Source organism: Puma concolor, chromosome B3 (assembly GCF_028749965.1).
Source record: "Puma concolor isolate L17-30 chromosome B3, mPumCon1.1.hap2, whole genome shotgun sequence".
In the NCBI taxonomy this organism is placed as follows: Eukaryota; Metazoa; Chordata; class Mammalia; order Carnivora; family Felidae; genus Puma; species Puma concolor.
Window position 1 is genome coordinate 58879000 of NC_141672.1, and position 17535 is coordinate 58896534.

Genomic DNA, 17535 nt, shown 5'->3' on the forward strand with positions numbered 1-17535 from the left:
AATTTGGCTAACTGTATTTTAATATCACCACCAGGATATTGATATCAATACAATCATCCAATCTTATTCAGATTTCCCCATTTTACACATATGCACGTATGTGTGTAACTCTATTGCATTCCATATAATTTTTTTAACATGTACATGTTTGTATATCAACTATCATGATTGGTATTCTTAGCAAAGACCTATTTTATAAATATATCCACTCCCTTCCCATCTGTGCCAATACCTAATTTTTGGCAATCATTAATCTGTCCTCTACTTCCAAATTCTGTCTTCAAAAATGCTATATAAATATAAATGTATTAAACAGTATGAAATCTTTTGCAATTATCTTCTTTTTCCATTCAGCAAAATCTTCTTGGGATCCATCCAAGAAGTTGTGTGTATCAATAATTCCTCCCTTTTTATTGCCAAGTACATTTCAGGATTATGTGTGTACCACAATTTAGCATTTCCCTGTTGAAGGAAATGGTGACTGACTGCAATTTTCAATTATTACAAATAAAGTTGTGGACATTTGTGTATAGATTTTTTGTGTGGTCATGTTTTTAGGTCTCTGACATAAATGCCCTAAACTGCAATTGTTGGATTTTATAATTGTATGAGTAATATTTTAAGAAAGTGCCAAATTTTTCTAACATGTAAAAGTTGTAAATTTGTTTGCTAATATTCACAATTGTTTTTATTTCTTTGATGATGGTTAAAGTCACATAAAATTAAACCTAACTTTACTATTAAGATTTTTCTTTCCAAGGCCTTCCTGGGTGGCTCAGTCGGTTAAGTGATGAACTCTTGATTTCGACTTCATGGTTCACGAGAAGGGGACCAGCATCAGGCTCTGTGCTGACAGTACAGATTCTCTCTCTCCCTCTCTCTCTGCCCCTCCCCACCTCAAAATAAATAAATAAACTTAAAAACAAGATTTTTCTTTCCAGAAATTAGGATAGTAAACTATTTAATTAGAATATAGACAGATATTCACTTCTAAGCCATCTGTTTACAATATATTGGTATTCAATCTTTTTAAATAAAAACAGAGCTAAATCTAAAACTATTCACACTAATTGTTTTTAAGGCAATATTTTTTATGTTGTTTCCATAAATTTCACAATTTAGATTTTAATTTTAATCATCATGAGTATCTTTATTTTTTTCTCTTTTATATTTTAGTAAAACTATTCTTAAAGATAACAGGTTTCAGAAAGTCAATTCCTGTCACTTGGGACACTCATGGAAAAAGTGACAAATTAAGTGTAATAGAACTTAAACAAAATGACTAATAATGAGTAACCAAATAGGAATTAATTGGCAGGGAAAATCAATTTAGAATTAAAAGATAGTTTGCCTCATTGATTTTCACAGCTCATTGAACAGCTACTATTGTTCGTTGTTCTCTGAACTAGACTAAAATTATGGTTAGACTTCCTCCACACATGAGGACATCTAGGTAAAGTCCAGGTATGCAATAAAGCTAAGTTATTAGGTGTTTCCTTGCAGGGTACCTTTAAAAGGGAAAATAAATTAAATTTCTGAAAGGTCATAGGATTAATGCCACAGAGATAGATTACAGGCTCTATGTACATATCAGGGACATTTGTAACAGTCAAACGTATGGTGGTTTCTTACATCATTTTTATTAGTGTGTGTGACGGTGCCTCCTGACAGAGGGACAGGTTTTAATTAGCATTTTCTGACACAAATTTTCATATATGCCCTAAAAGTCTCCCAAAGCAAAATCGCTTCCAAGTTGTTCCATAGTCTTTGTTGCATTGTGGGGCAATCTCAAGTTCTTTTATGAGAAAAAAATATTGATCTTATGTGTTGGCAACTCTGCAGTCTATTTTTGTGTATATTTAGTTACTGCTTCTCAATATGTAGGCTTCTTCCATATATAATTAATATTACCTTTCTTCTTAGGCCTACTTTTAAATTCATGTTTTTCTTTGTGTAAACAACATCATAGAACTTATAATAATAACTTATAATCATAGATGAAATTATAGTTCTCTTGTTGGAATCTTTACTATTGGAGTAGGTAAATTTCAAGACATGTTAAAGTTTCCTAGGAAACTTTATTTAATTGAGAGATTTACTGTTTTTCATCTACATGCTTCCAGTTATCTCTGTGGTTAAAAAAAGTTATCTCTGTGGTTTATTATATCAGATATATAGGCTTCGTTAAAATTAAACTTCATTATTATTGAAGTACTAGTCCCAACCATTATAAAGAATTATATTATGAAATAATTCCTCAAAAAGTTTCTATAAAAAACTCTAATTAAAATGATGTAAGTCTTATCTTAAAATATTTGCATTATTAATTTGTCTTAGGTTTTAATGGCAGTATAAATGAATACTTCTACAAACAAGTCTCTGAATGCTTCTCCTACTATTGTTAACATCAGAAACAGAGACTAGCCTTGAAAATTTCCTGAACAGACAAACACAGTTTAATCATACAAACAAAGCTTAATTTAGTTTATTTTACAAAGCCAACTTGACCTGGATCATTTCTTGCTTGTGCTTCTGGAAATGATAAACAAAACTTGAACTATTTCCCGAGGTTGATATGTGGTAACCACTGAAAATTGTAACATTGCAGCCAGTCACTGAGACAGGTTAACAGTCACAGCTTTCTCACTACATAAGCTGCTTTATAACGTATACACTACTGAGTCTCATTTCACATTCTGGTTTGACTGTTCTTGGATTACAAACTGTCTTTTAGGTGGGTGCACAACAAATTTTAACTAGTTACTGTTTTAGTGATTCATGGGTTTTACTTTGGCTATTTTGAGCATCTATCTGACACTATATAACTCAATACTTTCCCAGTTTTGCTTGTCTGCCAGTATGATCTGAATTTGTCGTTCAACTGAAGTATTCAATATGTTCTAATATAACTTATCCAAAAGTGATAGAATTTTTTTGTCCTGTTGAACATATGTGAGGGATAAATCTTGGGTAAACCAAGACAATTCACACATGAAAAGAAAAGAAAACAAAACAAAACAAAGACTATAGAGTTAAGTAGATAAATGGTACAAGCAAGAATATAATTCATTCTGCTTACATGATTTATGACATTAGAAGAAAAATTAGTATTTTGCAAAGGTATTGATCCTGAAAAGGGTATACATTTTGTTTTTCTCCCCTCTCTCGGAGACAGTGATGAAGTGTTACTCTTTTGTTACCTAAGATACCAGACTTTAAAGTGTATCCATCCACTGCTAGGTTTTCTCAGGCGAAGGATAGGAAAAATGTTCTTCTACTCTTTTCATTTCTTTCAAAACCAGTTGAATGGAAGATCTATATTTTCTATACAGTGTATTTAGATACTTTGTTTACAAAGATACATTACGTTTTATTAAATATTGATTTAATCTTAGTTACCAGTTGAAATGTCTTAAATAAAATTTTAGTCAATTTTGAGAAAGAAAAGATTATATAAAAATCAGAGGGAATTACCAAAGATGCTTCTGAAAATATTATTTCAGTCTGATAAAGTTTCTCTTTATTTAAACCATCTTTTATACACAATAGGGTTAACTGTGCAGCCTCAAACTTATTTTCCTATTATAGAGTTTTTGAAGGGAGGAAAGAAATAGAGAATAAGAAATGGTGTTTTTCTGGTTATTTTTTCATACTTTTAGATATATCTTTAAATATTATAAGCCATTTGAATTAATTTTCCTGTAGTGTTCCAAGTAAAAATCCTTATATGTTATAAAAGTAAAGGAAGAAGACATTAAATAACTATACACACGGTACCCCTTTACACAGCCCCCATGACTATGCTAACAGATAGGTAAAAATATGTATACTACAGGAAGTAGGAACTGGGGATCGTGTACTTATATAGAGATTTGAATCCCAGTTCTTTGATTTACTGGTTTTGCTGCTTTGTTCATGTCATAGCACTTTTCTGAGTTTAAGTTTCCTCACCCCTAAGTGGAAGTAATGACGCTGTGTTATTGCAGTGTTAAGGTATCCTGAGATAATATATACCCTGTGTTGTATTAACCCCATCTCCACATTTTCTACTTTTAGTGTTAGGACACATCTTATGCTGTGCCTCTATTGATGGAGACTTACCTTGAATGAAAACACCATAATATAGTAAAAATTAAATAATCAATGCAATACTTTTTAAAACTTTTTAAAATGTTTGTTTATTTATTTTTGAGAGAGAGAGAGATAGAGACCAAGCAGGGGAAGGGCAGAGAGAGAGGGAGAAGAATCCCAAGCAGGCTCTGTGCCATCAGCACAGAGCCCGATGTGGGGCTTGAACCCATGAACCATGAGATCATGACCTGAGCCGAAACCAAGAGTTGTATGCTTAACCAACTGAGCCACCCAGGTGCCCCCAATAGTTTTTAAACCTAAGACTTGTGACAATAATAGGTAAAACAGTTTTATAACACCTTGGATAAAATTCTATACAATTATCCTCCTTGTGTGAGATCAATTTATTTCCCAGAAGATGAAAATGCTTTTTCAAATAAATTTTGCTTTTAAAAGAACATTTTCTGCCTTTGTGGAAATTCAGGAGAACATCATATGCACATCCAAGTGTTGTTTTATTTTGGAGAATACATGTGAGGTTAGTGCAAATTCTCAACAGACTTGGATACCTGGGACAGACCTGGATATGTTTTCCCCTTGCAATGGATACTGAGATCTGGAGTGAATTTACTTTGAGTGGACACAAGCTTTGCTAGGAAGAGATGTGAGAGTGCCTGCTCCTTCCTATATAATTATTGCCACATATTTTTTTTTGTTTTTGCAACTGTAAGTAAAATAGGTTAAGCCATTAAGGGGGGATTTGGGGGCCATGAAAATGTTTTGGAAATAGAGAGAGGTGGTGATTGCACATCATTTTGAACACACTAAAAAGCTACTGAACAGTTCACTTTAAAATGATTATAATTAAGGGCACCTGGGTGGCTCAGTAGGTTAAGCATCCAACTCTTGATTTTGACTCATGATTTCACGGGTTTGGGGGATTAAGCCCCACATCAGGCTCTGTGATAACAGCAAGGGAGCCTGCTTGGGATTTTCTCTGTCCCTCTACCTCTGCCCATCCTCCACTCTCTCTGAAAATAAATAAATAAACAAGATTTTAATGGTTACAATTATGTCAGTTTCATCTCAATAAAAACAATGCAAAAGAAACTTTCAAGAACTCCCTTGTTCACAAATTTTAATATTATCAATAGATAAAAAATCATTGTCTACTTCCTGATATGTGCACAGAGAATGACACGGAATAATTTTAGTTATAAATTCCAATTTGGAATATTGATATAATAAGATGCTGTTAAATTATCTTTTTGAGAGTTGTTGTTTTTCCTCCATGTAATTTTACTTTTAGTTTGAAATGCATGGCTTTAAGATTCTGATGTGTTACATCTTGGATAAATTTTGTTTGGGTCTTTATAGCTGAGGTGAACCCTCAGCTGTATCCTGTATTGACAACAGCACTCTGCATCTAAGATAGGAGGCTTTTAAAGTTGTCTTTATAATGATATTCAGACACTGAGTAATCATACAAAGCAGCAGAGGTCAATCAAATGTTAACCTTGATATATTTCTTGAAATATCACCATAAATGAAGGAAACATTATAAAAATAGTGTATGATTTATCTGTTATGACACATTGCATTATTGGGAAATATGTGAACTGGTTAATCAAAATGAGTTAACTTCATGGTTCATACTCTTTTGGAAACATCTAATAAACTTTCCTGTATCTATTAAACTGGAAATTAGTTTTCTCTCAATAGCAACACAATCATTTAAAAAAAAAAAAAAAAGGTTAGTCTTTTGAGTCCTTGAAGTCTTGTGCATATCAGACCATCTCGGTCCAAAACAAATGTTTAGCCCAACCATAGTGATGGGATCCTACAAAGATAAGGCCCAGATTTAGGGATTTAAAATTAACTAGTCCTTCAGAAGACAATAATCAGAATCCCAAGAAAAGGACGTGGGACTGTGGTTTAGATGTGATATTAAAAGTGTATGAGCTTGAGAAGGCTAGGAGAAAGCAAGATGACACTTTTTAGCTCCAGAGGAAGTCTGTAGTTTGCTTCCCACTGGGTTTCTTTCATGGAGACATCTCTAAGGTGGAAAGAGCTCATAGGAGCCAGGTAGCTGAAAAAGCCAGGTAGTCGTGTGCTTTAGTTCAATACTTTGGCTACTCAACATCCTTGCATGGCCTTATTTCCAAACTCATACTTTCACAAAAAATTGTTTGGGTTATTATTGTAAAATTATGTCTTGAATAACAATAGGAAAAGTAAAAAACCCTGAAGGAAAACAGTCTTTCCAGCTATTTCAACCACATTTAGGCCAATGAATCTCAAATAGGGTAAATGCAAGAGAAGCATAACTTGATACATCATAGAGAAACTATTGAAAGGGGCGCCTGGGTGGCGCAGTCGGTTAAGCGTCCGACTTCAGCCAGGTCACGATCTCGCGGTCCGGGAGTTCGAGCCCCGCGTCGGGCTCTGGGCTGATGGCTCAGAACCTGGAGCCTGTTTCCGATTCTGTGTCTCCCTCTCTCTCTGCCCCTTGCCCGTTCATGCTCTGTCTCTCTCTGTCCCAAAAATAAATAAACGTTGAAAAAAAAATTAAAAAAAAAAAAAGAGAAACTATTGAAAGGCAAAGACAAAAAGAAATTCTGAAGAGCTTTTAAAGAGAGCTTGTAATCATAGAAAGGATTGTTGCCATTTTTTGCCAAAAGCCTATCTGCTAGTATTGCTCATAATTCTAACCACTGTCCTATTGATTTGTTTTTCGGCAGCATGAACAAATGCCAAAAATAAAAATGAAAAATAAAAAATAAAAATCAAGCAAGAAGGAAATGTCTGAAAAAAATTAATTGTAGCTAAAAAGGGTTCTCAAGTGAAGTAGGAAAATAGGTTTCAATTAATGAAGGGTCAGAGATTAAATTTCAATCAAGATATCACAGCAGATGTGTGGTAAGTAAAACACTACCAAAACTAGCACCATTAACAGCGTATTACTGGCACTGCATGCCCAATTGGTAGTTTCCCCTGAAAATGATGTGTTATTGCTATCACTGTTATCTTCAAAGTACATTCCTCTCTGTGCATGTCCCTTTAATTTAAGAGACACTATAATTTGTTAATAACATCCAGAGCTATGAAAATGTTATTCATCTAATTAAAAGCCTTGCTGAATTACAGATATATAAACAAACAGACACACAGAAAAGGGGTTTACAGTGTCAACAAATTTAAGCCACGGATCAAGAATAAACACAGAAACAACAACAAAAAAACCTTCTCTGGTCCAGATATCAAAAATAGTTCTTGTGAACAGAACAGTAAATAGCGCTCCAAATGGGTAAAGAAAGAAACAGGAAAATCCTTACAAACTAGATTCTACCTAATCTCTCATCCAACAGAGAATAGACAGCCATAAATTTTAATCAAATGTCAGAGATCGTCAAATGATCATATTTAAGATCAATTGATCACCTATTGCTGCTTGCAATGATTATTGGCTGCTAATAAGCCTAATATAAAATTAAAAACAAAATATGTAATGCAAAAGTGGTAGGATAGAAAAATAAAATTAAAAAAAACATAGTAAATTTCTCTTAACTTTCTGTATTCCCTCGGACCCAACAAAAGACTCAACGGACCTTAAATTGTCATTAGGTGCACCTCTCTGATAATGAAATTTACTTAGTTCTGTTAGGTGACCTAATGGGCATCACATGGAAAACCTTCAAAACTATTAATTATCAGTTTAAAAAAAACTAAAATCATAATTATTGTACAAATTATAAATGAACATATATTAAATATTTTATTTAACTATAATGAAGGAGTAAAGCAAATAATTTAACAGGTTCAAAGGAGAATTGAGAAATATACTTACAGAACAGGAATATTTAAATAAGTGTGAAAATGGACACAGGACTGGATTCTTCCAAGGAAGAAATAACTCCACTGAAACTCCATCAGAAAGGGCAGAATTTATGTAGAAAAGAATTTATCTATAAGAAACAGTAGTGTTACATAACCACCAGATATCTGTAATTTACAGAATTATAAAATAGTTCCTATGAAATCAGTATTATATAAATTAGAATGGTATATTATAGAGAATACGTAATTTTTAGTAGAGCCTGAATTTTTAAATGAATTCTTTGTAAAGTATGTGTTGATACTATAGCACTCTATTTCCCTATTTTTATATTTAATCTTTCAGTGATTATTATCTATCCATACAATTATCTGTCTATAGATGTGTCTGTTTAGAGAAATATCTTTCCTTGAACATTTCTCACAGCGTATTATTCTGAAACAAAAAAATAGCCAAAAAGTCAATCAGAACTAGACAGTTTCTCCCCTAATGCATTAAAATGAAACAGTTAAAAATTTTTCATTATGAGTCTTTCTTTTTGCGTGTAAGCTGAAAGTGAATTGTGTAGTGTACTTTGGTTTTCTAAAAACCTGAAAATAAATATTTTTGTAGGAAACAAATAAAGAGGAATGTTTTCTACAGTATCCAGAGCTATCAAAGCTGAACAGCTTAGTGAGTAACCCAAGCTCATGAAATTACAAATTTGACAGTATTCTTCATCTTTGTATGCCTTCAAAACACCATAAAAGGTGAAAATGAAAAATCAGGGAAAGAAAAAAAAATTGCCATACTAATTATATATTAATTTAAGTATGGTAGAGAGTTTTTTCCTTCTGGAAAACTTTCATCAAGATAATAAATTGCTACTTTATAATTTTGGAGATTTCCATAAATTTATTCAATATATAACCTAGATGTTTGACTTCCAAGAACTTTTTTTAAAAAAAACATTTATTATGTGCTGTACCTTTAGAATGGAAACAAAATTTACATCTTTAAGTCTGGTGAGACTCTGATAACAGATACATATGTTTCTTGTTTCAGAATAACATAATTTATTAAATATTAAGTTGTATCAGAATGCTAGCTGAGTTTTGACATAATGAATGACTTCTGTTTCTTTTTTAATTAATAAATTAATTTTTTATTAAAAAAATTAATATTTATTTATTTTTGAGAGAGAGAGACAGAGAAAGAGAGAGAGCATGAGCAGGGGAGGGGCAGAGAGAGAGAAGGAGATACAGAATCAGAAGCAGGCTCCAGGATCTCGGCTGTCAACACAGAGCCTGACACGGGGCTCCAACTCATGGACTGTGAGATCATGCCCTGAGCTGAAGTTGGACACTTAACCAACTGAACCACCCAGGTGCCCCAAATTACTTCTTTTTCTAATTGTGTTGTTTTATAATGGCATCTGGTAGAGAAACTCCTTGAAGTATTAACAAAAGCAATAGTTTATCTCAAAACAAATAATGGTAAGGTATAATTTACCACATAGAGTCTCTTCTAACCTATTTTTTCTGATCAGTAAGAAAACTGATAATTGGACTGACTGGACATAAAACATTATACATTGTAGAGATTTTTCAGATCAGTTTTCCTCTCACATTCCTTGCACATTCTTCAGTTTGTTTCAGTTGTTAGAGAAAAAATAATTTGATTAGACCCATTTAGTTCTGAGTTGTGAGTAAATGAGAATGGTAAGTATCCAGGGACATTTATAATTTAATATTGAATATAAATTTATAATTTAAAAGTCTCCAAATTGTTACTTCAGTTTCTGGTAAATGTTTAAGAGAAACTTTTCTATTGTTCTGTAAATCCTCCTATTTAACCAGAAGCAAATTTATATAGTAAAATTTGGATGCTATTTACCTATTCTTTCACATTATGGTAGGCAAAATAAGAGATTAATCAGATCAAAATAATATGGTTGGTGTTTTGTTTTTACACATATTGAAGGATTTAGGACAGGATTCTGATTAGGGATGTCTAGCTACTATGACTACTCTGACACTTATTAGCCACAAACATTTGGTATACCATTTGACAAGTTTTCCTTATAGATAAAGTCAAATTATGCCAATGTCACAAGGATTCGTATGAAGACCAAATAATACATATACAAATAATACAGCATTTTTCAAGATGTCTTAAAATCAATGAGCCTCCGAACATTGTTTTTTAACAAATTAATGTATAAATTCCCAGAACATAAGTAAATATATGCCAAAATGACACGTTTCAGGGGGCAGGAAATATTTACAAGGCCAGATAGTAAATAGTTTTGCAGACCATAATATGGTCTCTCTTTCAACTACTCTACTTGGCCATTGTACAGTGAAAGCAACCTTGACAATAAGTAAATGAAGGAGAGTGGCCATGTTCCAAAAAAATTTATTTATGGACACTGAAATTGGAGTAAAATAAAACTTTAATTTGTCATGGAGCATTATTTTTGACAATTATCAATTTATGGTTATATAATAACATATTCTGACCATGGAGGTCATATAAAAAAGGCCATGGGCTAAATTTTGAGGCTTCCTAATATTGCTTTCATTCAGCTTCCCCCACTTTGGTCAGTGAGGCCCCTCCATAAAGCCTAGAAAACTGCACAGAGAATGATTTGGATGATATAATGCATTACAAAACTATCAGTTTGGAAGCTTATGATATATTTTGGATATTCAAATAATCATTGAAATAATTCCATAAATTTAGAGACTATCTTAAATTCAGGACAGTAAAATAGACTTAATTTTTCTGCTTATGCCAGTAAAGATAGGTAACACAATATAGGAATTGCATTAATATTTACAGATTTACAAACTGCTTCATGAATTTAATGAGAAAAAAAACTGAGTCTTGTCCAGCTACGTATTTCCAAAAGGGTAGTTGGCTTTCACTATATATGGCATATATATTCATTGAAATGAGACTGGCTTAATTTATTATGATCATTATGGTTTGTCACATGGCAAAACTGTCTTTGCATTTTGCAAAAATGTAAGCACTTTAGAAGTATATGTAAGCAGAAGTAGAAGGAGCTGATCTTTTCCCCCTGCACGTTGGCATATGACCCTTGGTGATCCACTGGACCTCTTTTAGCTCTAACGGTCTAGGTGAGTAGATAATGCCTAATATTTCTTTGTAGTATAATGACCATTAGTGATGGCATGTGATATTTAGCATAAGAGATTGGGAGTGGATCTTTCTTAATTTAATGCCAAACTGCAAACTGAATTTTCATTAATTAATTTCTTAAAGCTCTGTCCTAATTCCAGATATCAGTCCAAGTTTAAAATATAAATGTGGATGCTCCATAGTTCTTCACTTTCCTGAATCTCTCAGATTCCTTTTATTTTTTCCATTTTGAATTGTATGTCCACCTTTACAAATTGATTTTTTAGTTCAATTGAACTGAATTATCACACTCTCTCTTCCTGAAATCATAGGTTTTATTAAGAGCAAGAACTGAAAGTTATATTGCATAAAGAGCTTAAGGATTGCATTAGTTAGGATATAATTGTGGCTGCTCTGAGAGTTCCAAAACCACAGTGGCTCAATTAAGAACTTCATTTCTGTCTCACATAAAAATCTAAGCTGATATGGCAGGTCTGCTCTTGAAGCAGAGCAAGGCCACTCCTATCTTTTTGCTTCTCCAGCCTCATGATGCTCCTTTATTCACCTGGTCCAAGATGGCTCACCATATAGCCACACTGTGACCTCTGGTAAAGGGAGAAGACAACTTGGGAAATCAGGTGTTTTCTTATCAATATATAAACTAGACATTGCATACACCCCCCTCCTACTCAAACTGACTAGGAATTCATCATAGTATAGGCAAATCTTTGGAGGAGGCAGAGTAATAATAGGCTAATTCTTGGTAGCCATGTGCTTGCTCAACATTGAGGTTACCCTATGGGTAACGCTAACAAAATCTATGCTAAATTAGATATTTCAACTGAGACTTTTAAATATGATAGGGGCGCCTGGGTGGCTCAGTCAGATGAGTGCCCGACTCTTACTTTTGGCTTGGGTCATGTTCTCAAGGTCGTGAGATTGAGCTCTGTGTCAGATTCTCCCTCTCTCCCTCTCTCTCTGCCCCTCCTTTGCTTGTGCTTTCTTTCTCTCTCTCTCTCAAAATAAATAAATAAATGAATAAACTTTAAAAAATATGATGGATAATGGATAGATAGCTTACCATACATAAACATTCATGGAAATATCTGAGAGGCCATTACCCTAGCTATTCACAGCAAAATAAAGGAATAAAATATAAGTCATGAAAATTTTTTCGAGAATTTCTTTGATAATAACTGTGCTATGATTTCCATTCCTTCTCCTTCAGTTAATCCAAGAAGGAGAGAGCTTCCACTCTTTCCTCTATAGTTAGACTTACTGTTGGTTAAAAAAAAAAAAAAAAAAAAAAAAAAATCCAAGTCTGAAGAAAGGCTGCTTCATCTTCAGACTAAAGAACACTATCTTCAGAGGTATCTTCACTTGATTGGTCAGAAAGATTAAATGACAACAGTGATTGGTACATGCAATTTGGTCAGTACAAAATTGTTTAAAAATATTTGAATTCGGGGCGCCTGGGTGGCTCAGTCGGTTGAGCAGCTGACTTCCACCCAGGTCATGATCTCGCGGCTCGCGAGTTCGAGCTCCGCATCGGGCTCTGTGCCCACAGCTTGGAATCTGGAGCCTGCTTCGGATTCTGTGTCTCCCTCTCTCTCTGACCCTAACCCACTCTCATTCTGTCGCTGTCTCTCTCAAAAATAAATAAACACTAAAAAAAATTAAAAAAATATTTGAATACATTTACATGAGAAATATTTTAGTGATATATGCTCAAATATGTACAATTATATCTTCTTTGTTGTGGGATTTGAGATGGGATTTTTGTATTTATGTTTATAAAAATAAAGAAAATGACAAGGAGCAAGGTATTACACACAAATCAAACTGCAGGCATGTAAAGAATGATCTCTGCAACTCTACACAATAGTACTCCTTTTATCCACAGTGTCAGTTACCTGTGGTCAACCACAATCTGTAAGCAGATGATTCTCCTTCTGACATATTTCTAGACTAACGCTTCATCATTAGATGAATGTAGCATTCATGTAATGTGAAGACTATGTGAATGCTATGTGAATAACAGGCAATATTATTCACCTCACTTCATCTCATCACATGGGTATTTAACCTGTCATATCATCACAAAAAGAGAGTGACTACAGTACAATAGGATATTTTGAGAGAGAAAGAGAGAACACATTCACATAACTTTTATTGTGGTATATTCTTATAATTAATCTATTTTATTATTGCTGTTGTTAATCTCTCACTGTGCGTTATTTATAAACTAAACTTTAGCATAGGTATGCATGTATGGGGAAAAACATCGTATATCAGCCTCAGTACTACCCACAGTTTCAGGCATCCACTGGGGCTCTTAGAACATATCCCCTGTGAATAAGGGGGAACTACTGCACATTTCCCCCCCAATGGATAAAACTAGTCCATACTGAAACCTTAAGGAATTAAAAAGGTAAAACTCATCTTAAAGTCTTTTTGAAACTCGTGTCTTACTGTCTGGCCACTATGGAGATTGGAAAAATAAGATGATTAATTGGGATATGGTTCTCCAAATTGGGAGTGAGTTCAAGATTACTATCTTTTAATCTGGGTATGAATGATACTTCTGTTTGTGGTTACCCCACCATAAGCAAGGGAGCTAAACTCTTGGTTTTTTACTTCCACCTCTGCCCTTCAAAATAGAGTTTATGGAGAAAATATAACACATGCTGTATAGCCAGATGCTTTAAGTGGTTATTAGTATCATGTTAATATAAAAGAACTTTAAAAAAGAAATAAACATTAAGTCATTGGATGACTGAGCTTCCAAAACAAGTAAAGGTAACTCTAGGGATGAGCAACTATGTGTTCTAGTGCAGGCAAACCTGGGATAACCATGCAACATTCTTCTGAAGTATACATTTTAATCAGTAAAACAAATTGGAAACCTTCATTAGGTATTTTTCAAGGTAGATGGACTACTTCTACAATGTTAATGGCTCAGGAACTGTGATACATAATATTACAATGTTCAGGTAACTACACAAGGGTAGCTCTTAGATGTGAATTGAATTTACAAATTAAGTGTGATTCTGTCCACTGAAGAAATATTTTTTACACTGTTTCTTATTTTTTTATTTTTATTTTTTGAGAGAGCGAGAGAGGGGAAGGGAAAGCGGGACAGAGGATCCCAGTGGGCTCTGCCCTGACAGCAATGAGCCTGATGCAGGGCTCAAACTCAGGAACTGTGACTTAAGCTGAAGTCTGACGCTCAACTGACTGAGCCACCCAGGTGCCCCCATTGAAGAAATATTTTAATTCAGTCCTCAGTTATGAGTCATCCACTTCTTTTCAGGTGATACCAGTTAAATTACTAAGTAATGCTCAGAATTAATAATTATAGGACGTTTCAATAAGACAATATTGAATAAGTTTTCACAGGAACTTAGATATCACTTTGAACTATAATAAATGCTCACTCTTCCTTTAATAAAAGTATGCATGTGTTTAGCACTTAGAAGTTTTTCCAGCTTGAGGGCCACCTGGGTGCCTCAGTAATTGGGTGACCAACTCGATTCGCCTCAGGTCATGCATGATCCCAGAGTTGGGAGATGCAGCCCCATGTGGAGCCTGCTTCGGATTCTCTCTCTCTGCTCCCCCCACCAAGGTTGCTCACATGCACTGTCTCTCTCAAAATAAATAAACATTTTTAAAAAGATTTTCTCAGTTTGATATATTTTACTCCTTTGCTAAACCTATAATATTAGTCTTAAACTCTTTCCTGTCACAGTAGTTATTCTGTTACTTTCTGGAAAACAAATCTTCAGAGGACTGAAATACCACAGTTGAAGTAGGTGAGAACAAATCCAGCAGAAAAAAAAAAAAAATATATATATATATATATCCACAAACTGATAAGGAAAAACCAGTATTTGGAGTATAAAACATGACCTAAAACCGTCCAATGCCCTTGTAAAAGAGACCATTTCTTCCCTGTAGACAGTGTATTGGAAAAGTTTTTGAAGCATAACTCCTTAGATTCTCACTTAAACTTTTTTTTATCCAGGAAATCTACCTGCAAAGCTAGCTGAATTCCTCTTCACAGACGGCTCACAGCAGAGTTGGATTCGCTGTGCAACAGGCCAATTCCCGTTATAGGAGAAAGTGCATACTGGATTTTCAGCTCTATAAAATCTATGCTTTACTTACAAATTTAGGACTGTCCACTGACTGAAACTTAAAGATCAAAGTTTTAAATGTGAACATTGAGGTTAATCAGAGTAATAAGACAAACATCAGGAAAAAAATTATAATCATCTGATGCTAGCAGATAACATGACTGCCATTTGGTAAATCTTCAGAGCAAGTCCTTTTTAAGCAGTAACACTGATGTATAACTTACGTATGGTTTTGGATATCTTGTGTAATAAAATTAAAAATGAACCCCCAAATCCCTCATGTCTGCAAGCAAGCAAAATTCCCTGGCGCCAGGGGAATGAGCAGAACTGGGAGCCAAGAGGAAATAAATAAGAACAAATTAGGATTAATTAATAATTAATTTTACATTAAAATGATGTCTTAAACATAAAAAGCGGGGAATTGTAGGGGCGCTTGGGTGGCTCAGTCAGTTGAGCATCTGACTTTGGCTCAGGTCATAATTTCACAGTTTGTGGGTTTGAGCCCCACATCAGGCTCTGTTCTGACAGCTAGAGCCTGCAGCCTGCTTGGGATTCTGTCCCTCTCTCTCTCCTTCTCTCTCTCTCTCTCTCTCTCTCTCTGCCTCTCCCCTGCTCACACTCTGTCTCTCTCTCTCTCTCTCAGAAAATAAACATTAAGAAAAATTTTTTTAAAAGAGGGGGGTTGTAGAAACTAGGGCATAGGATTTGTATCACAATGATAGAACTAGAAGGAAATTAGGGGAAGAAACATCTGTGGGTGTGATTTAAAGGTAGATCAGTTGGATAGTAGAGGGCAGCTGGATTTTCACCACAAAACTAGAAGTAAGCGGAGGCCTACTGAATATCCTCCCTGGCCAGGACCTGGAGACCAATGGAACTAAGCCAACAGTGGGGAAGGGTGAGCAACACATTTCTTGGATGAAGAAGCCATGACTCGTTCTCCATTTCTGAGCTTACAAATTCCACTGGGCCTCAAGATTTTCGGGATTCTCATCCATAGGACAAAACACAAGCAGGACTCTGAGCTAAACCTAATGTAACACAACTGAGGTCAGAGAGCTTGACACTTAGAGGAACAGAGGTGATGTGAAAAGAAAAAGACAGCACCAGCCCTTGGACACAAGTTGCCAGTGAACTAAACCTAAATTATAATATTTCACATATTTGAAATGTTACACTAGGTTAAAAACAAAACAAAACAAAAACGCCACACACTTCCCTGCACCTAAGAGAAAAAAAATGGCAATAAAATGCAAAATGCACAGGACAGATTAAATAATGAATGGTATTTTTCGAGAAACAAAGAGTATACACTTCAGAACTCCTCTGCCTTCCATATAAAATGAATTATGACATGCTGAAGATTAGACAAGTTGCCTAGAGCCCTGCTTCACTCTGCACTGTGGAGATATTATGTTTCATATGACACTTGGAATTTCTAAGCAGAAATTATTCTTCTGACTTATTCATAATGAAAAAGAGAAATTTCTAAAGAAGTTAGTTGGCTACTTACACCAATGGCTAGACTCCTTGCTTTTTAAAGAGAAAGTTATGTCTAAAATAGCCTCTTCAGCTTCTCTTCCTCTATCCACAGACATAAGAACACTTTGCCTGGCAAAAGTAAATATTTAAACATTGAGATTAAAATTAAATAAAAACTTATAACAGAAAAATACAAGAATTTTGGACTTAAAGAAAACTTTTTACTGTCTCCGAAACAGCAACAATAGGATTCCATGAACTGTATGGGAGGAGAGTAATGAGGTTCCTTGGAAATAAAATTAAAACACTTTAAATTTTACAGGCATCTAGGAAAATCTAATTGCATAAATATAAAAATAAACATTTTCAAAGAAAATATAAAACAAGGGAGGATTTAGGGGTATTCCAGTGTTAAACCTAATGTTAATACTGGGTGTTCTAATATTATATTTCAGATTTCTAGCACTTCAAAATATTGATTTATTCAAATTTCTCTGTAACACCAAATTGCTTTATATTTTGTTTTTCCTAATAAAAATAAAGCATCTCACTGGGTAAAAAAATCAGATTATCACTTTACACTGAAATATATATATGTTTATAAAATATATATGTAAACATATATATTTATGAAGTATATATATGAAATATATATGTATCCAAATTGCCATTTTGGATATAAAAATTAATTGGATAAAATTTTTAATGATTATAGTACACTTGATCTTCGCCAAAAGGCCGAGAAACGATTTTAGTGATTATAGTAACAAGTTAATGCTAAAAAATAAAAATATGCCATGTATTTTTTTTTTTTTTTTTTTACAAATAATCAGAATGTCATCTAGAAAGCTTGTATCAGCTTTTGGTTCCATAGATATATGTGTA

General features: G+C 33.9%; 1 long non-coding RNA gene across 4 annotated transcripts in view; it reads left to right on the top strand.

Annotated features, from left to right (window-relative positions):
- The window catches only part of LOC147579991 (uncharacterized), an 82780-nt gene extending 66083 nt beyond the window's left edge, over positions 1-16697 (top strand). For all 4 annotated transcript variants that reach the window (XR_015252405.1, XR_015252399.1, XR_015252398.1 and 1 more), the window contains one exon: positions 15057-16697. This is a non-coding gene — a long non-coding RNA (uncharacterized LOC147579991). The remainder of the gene's footprint in view (positions 1-15056) is intronic.
- The last annotated feature ends 838 nt before the right edge of the window (positions 16698-17535 follow it).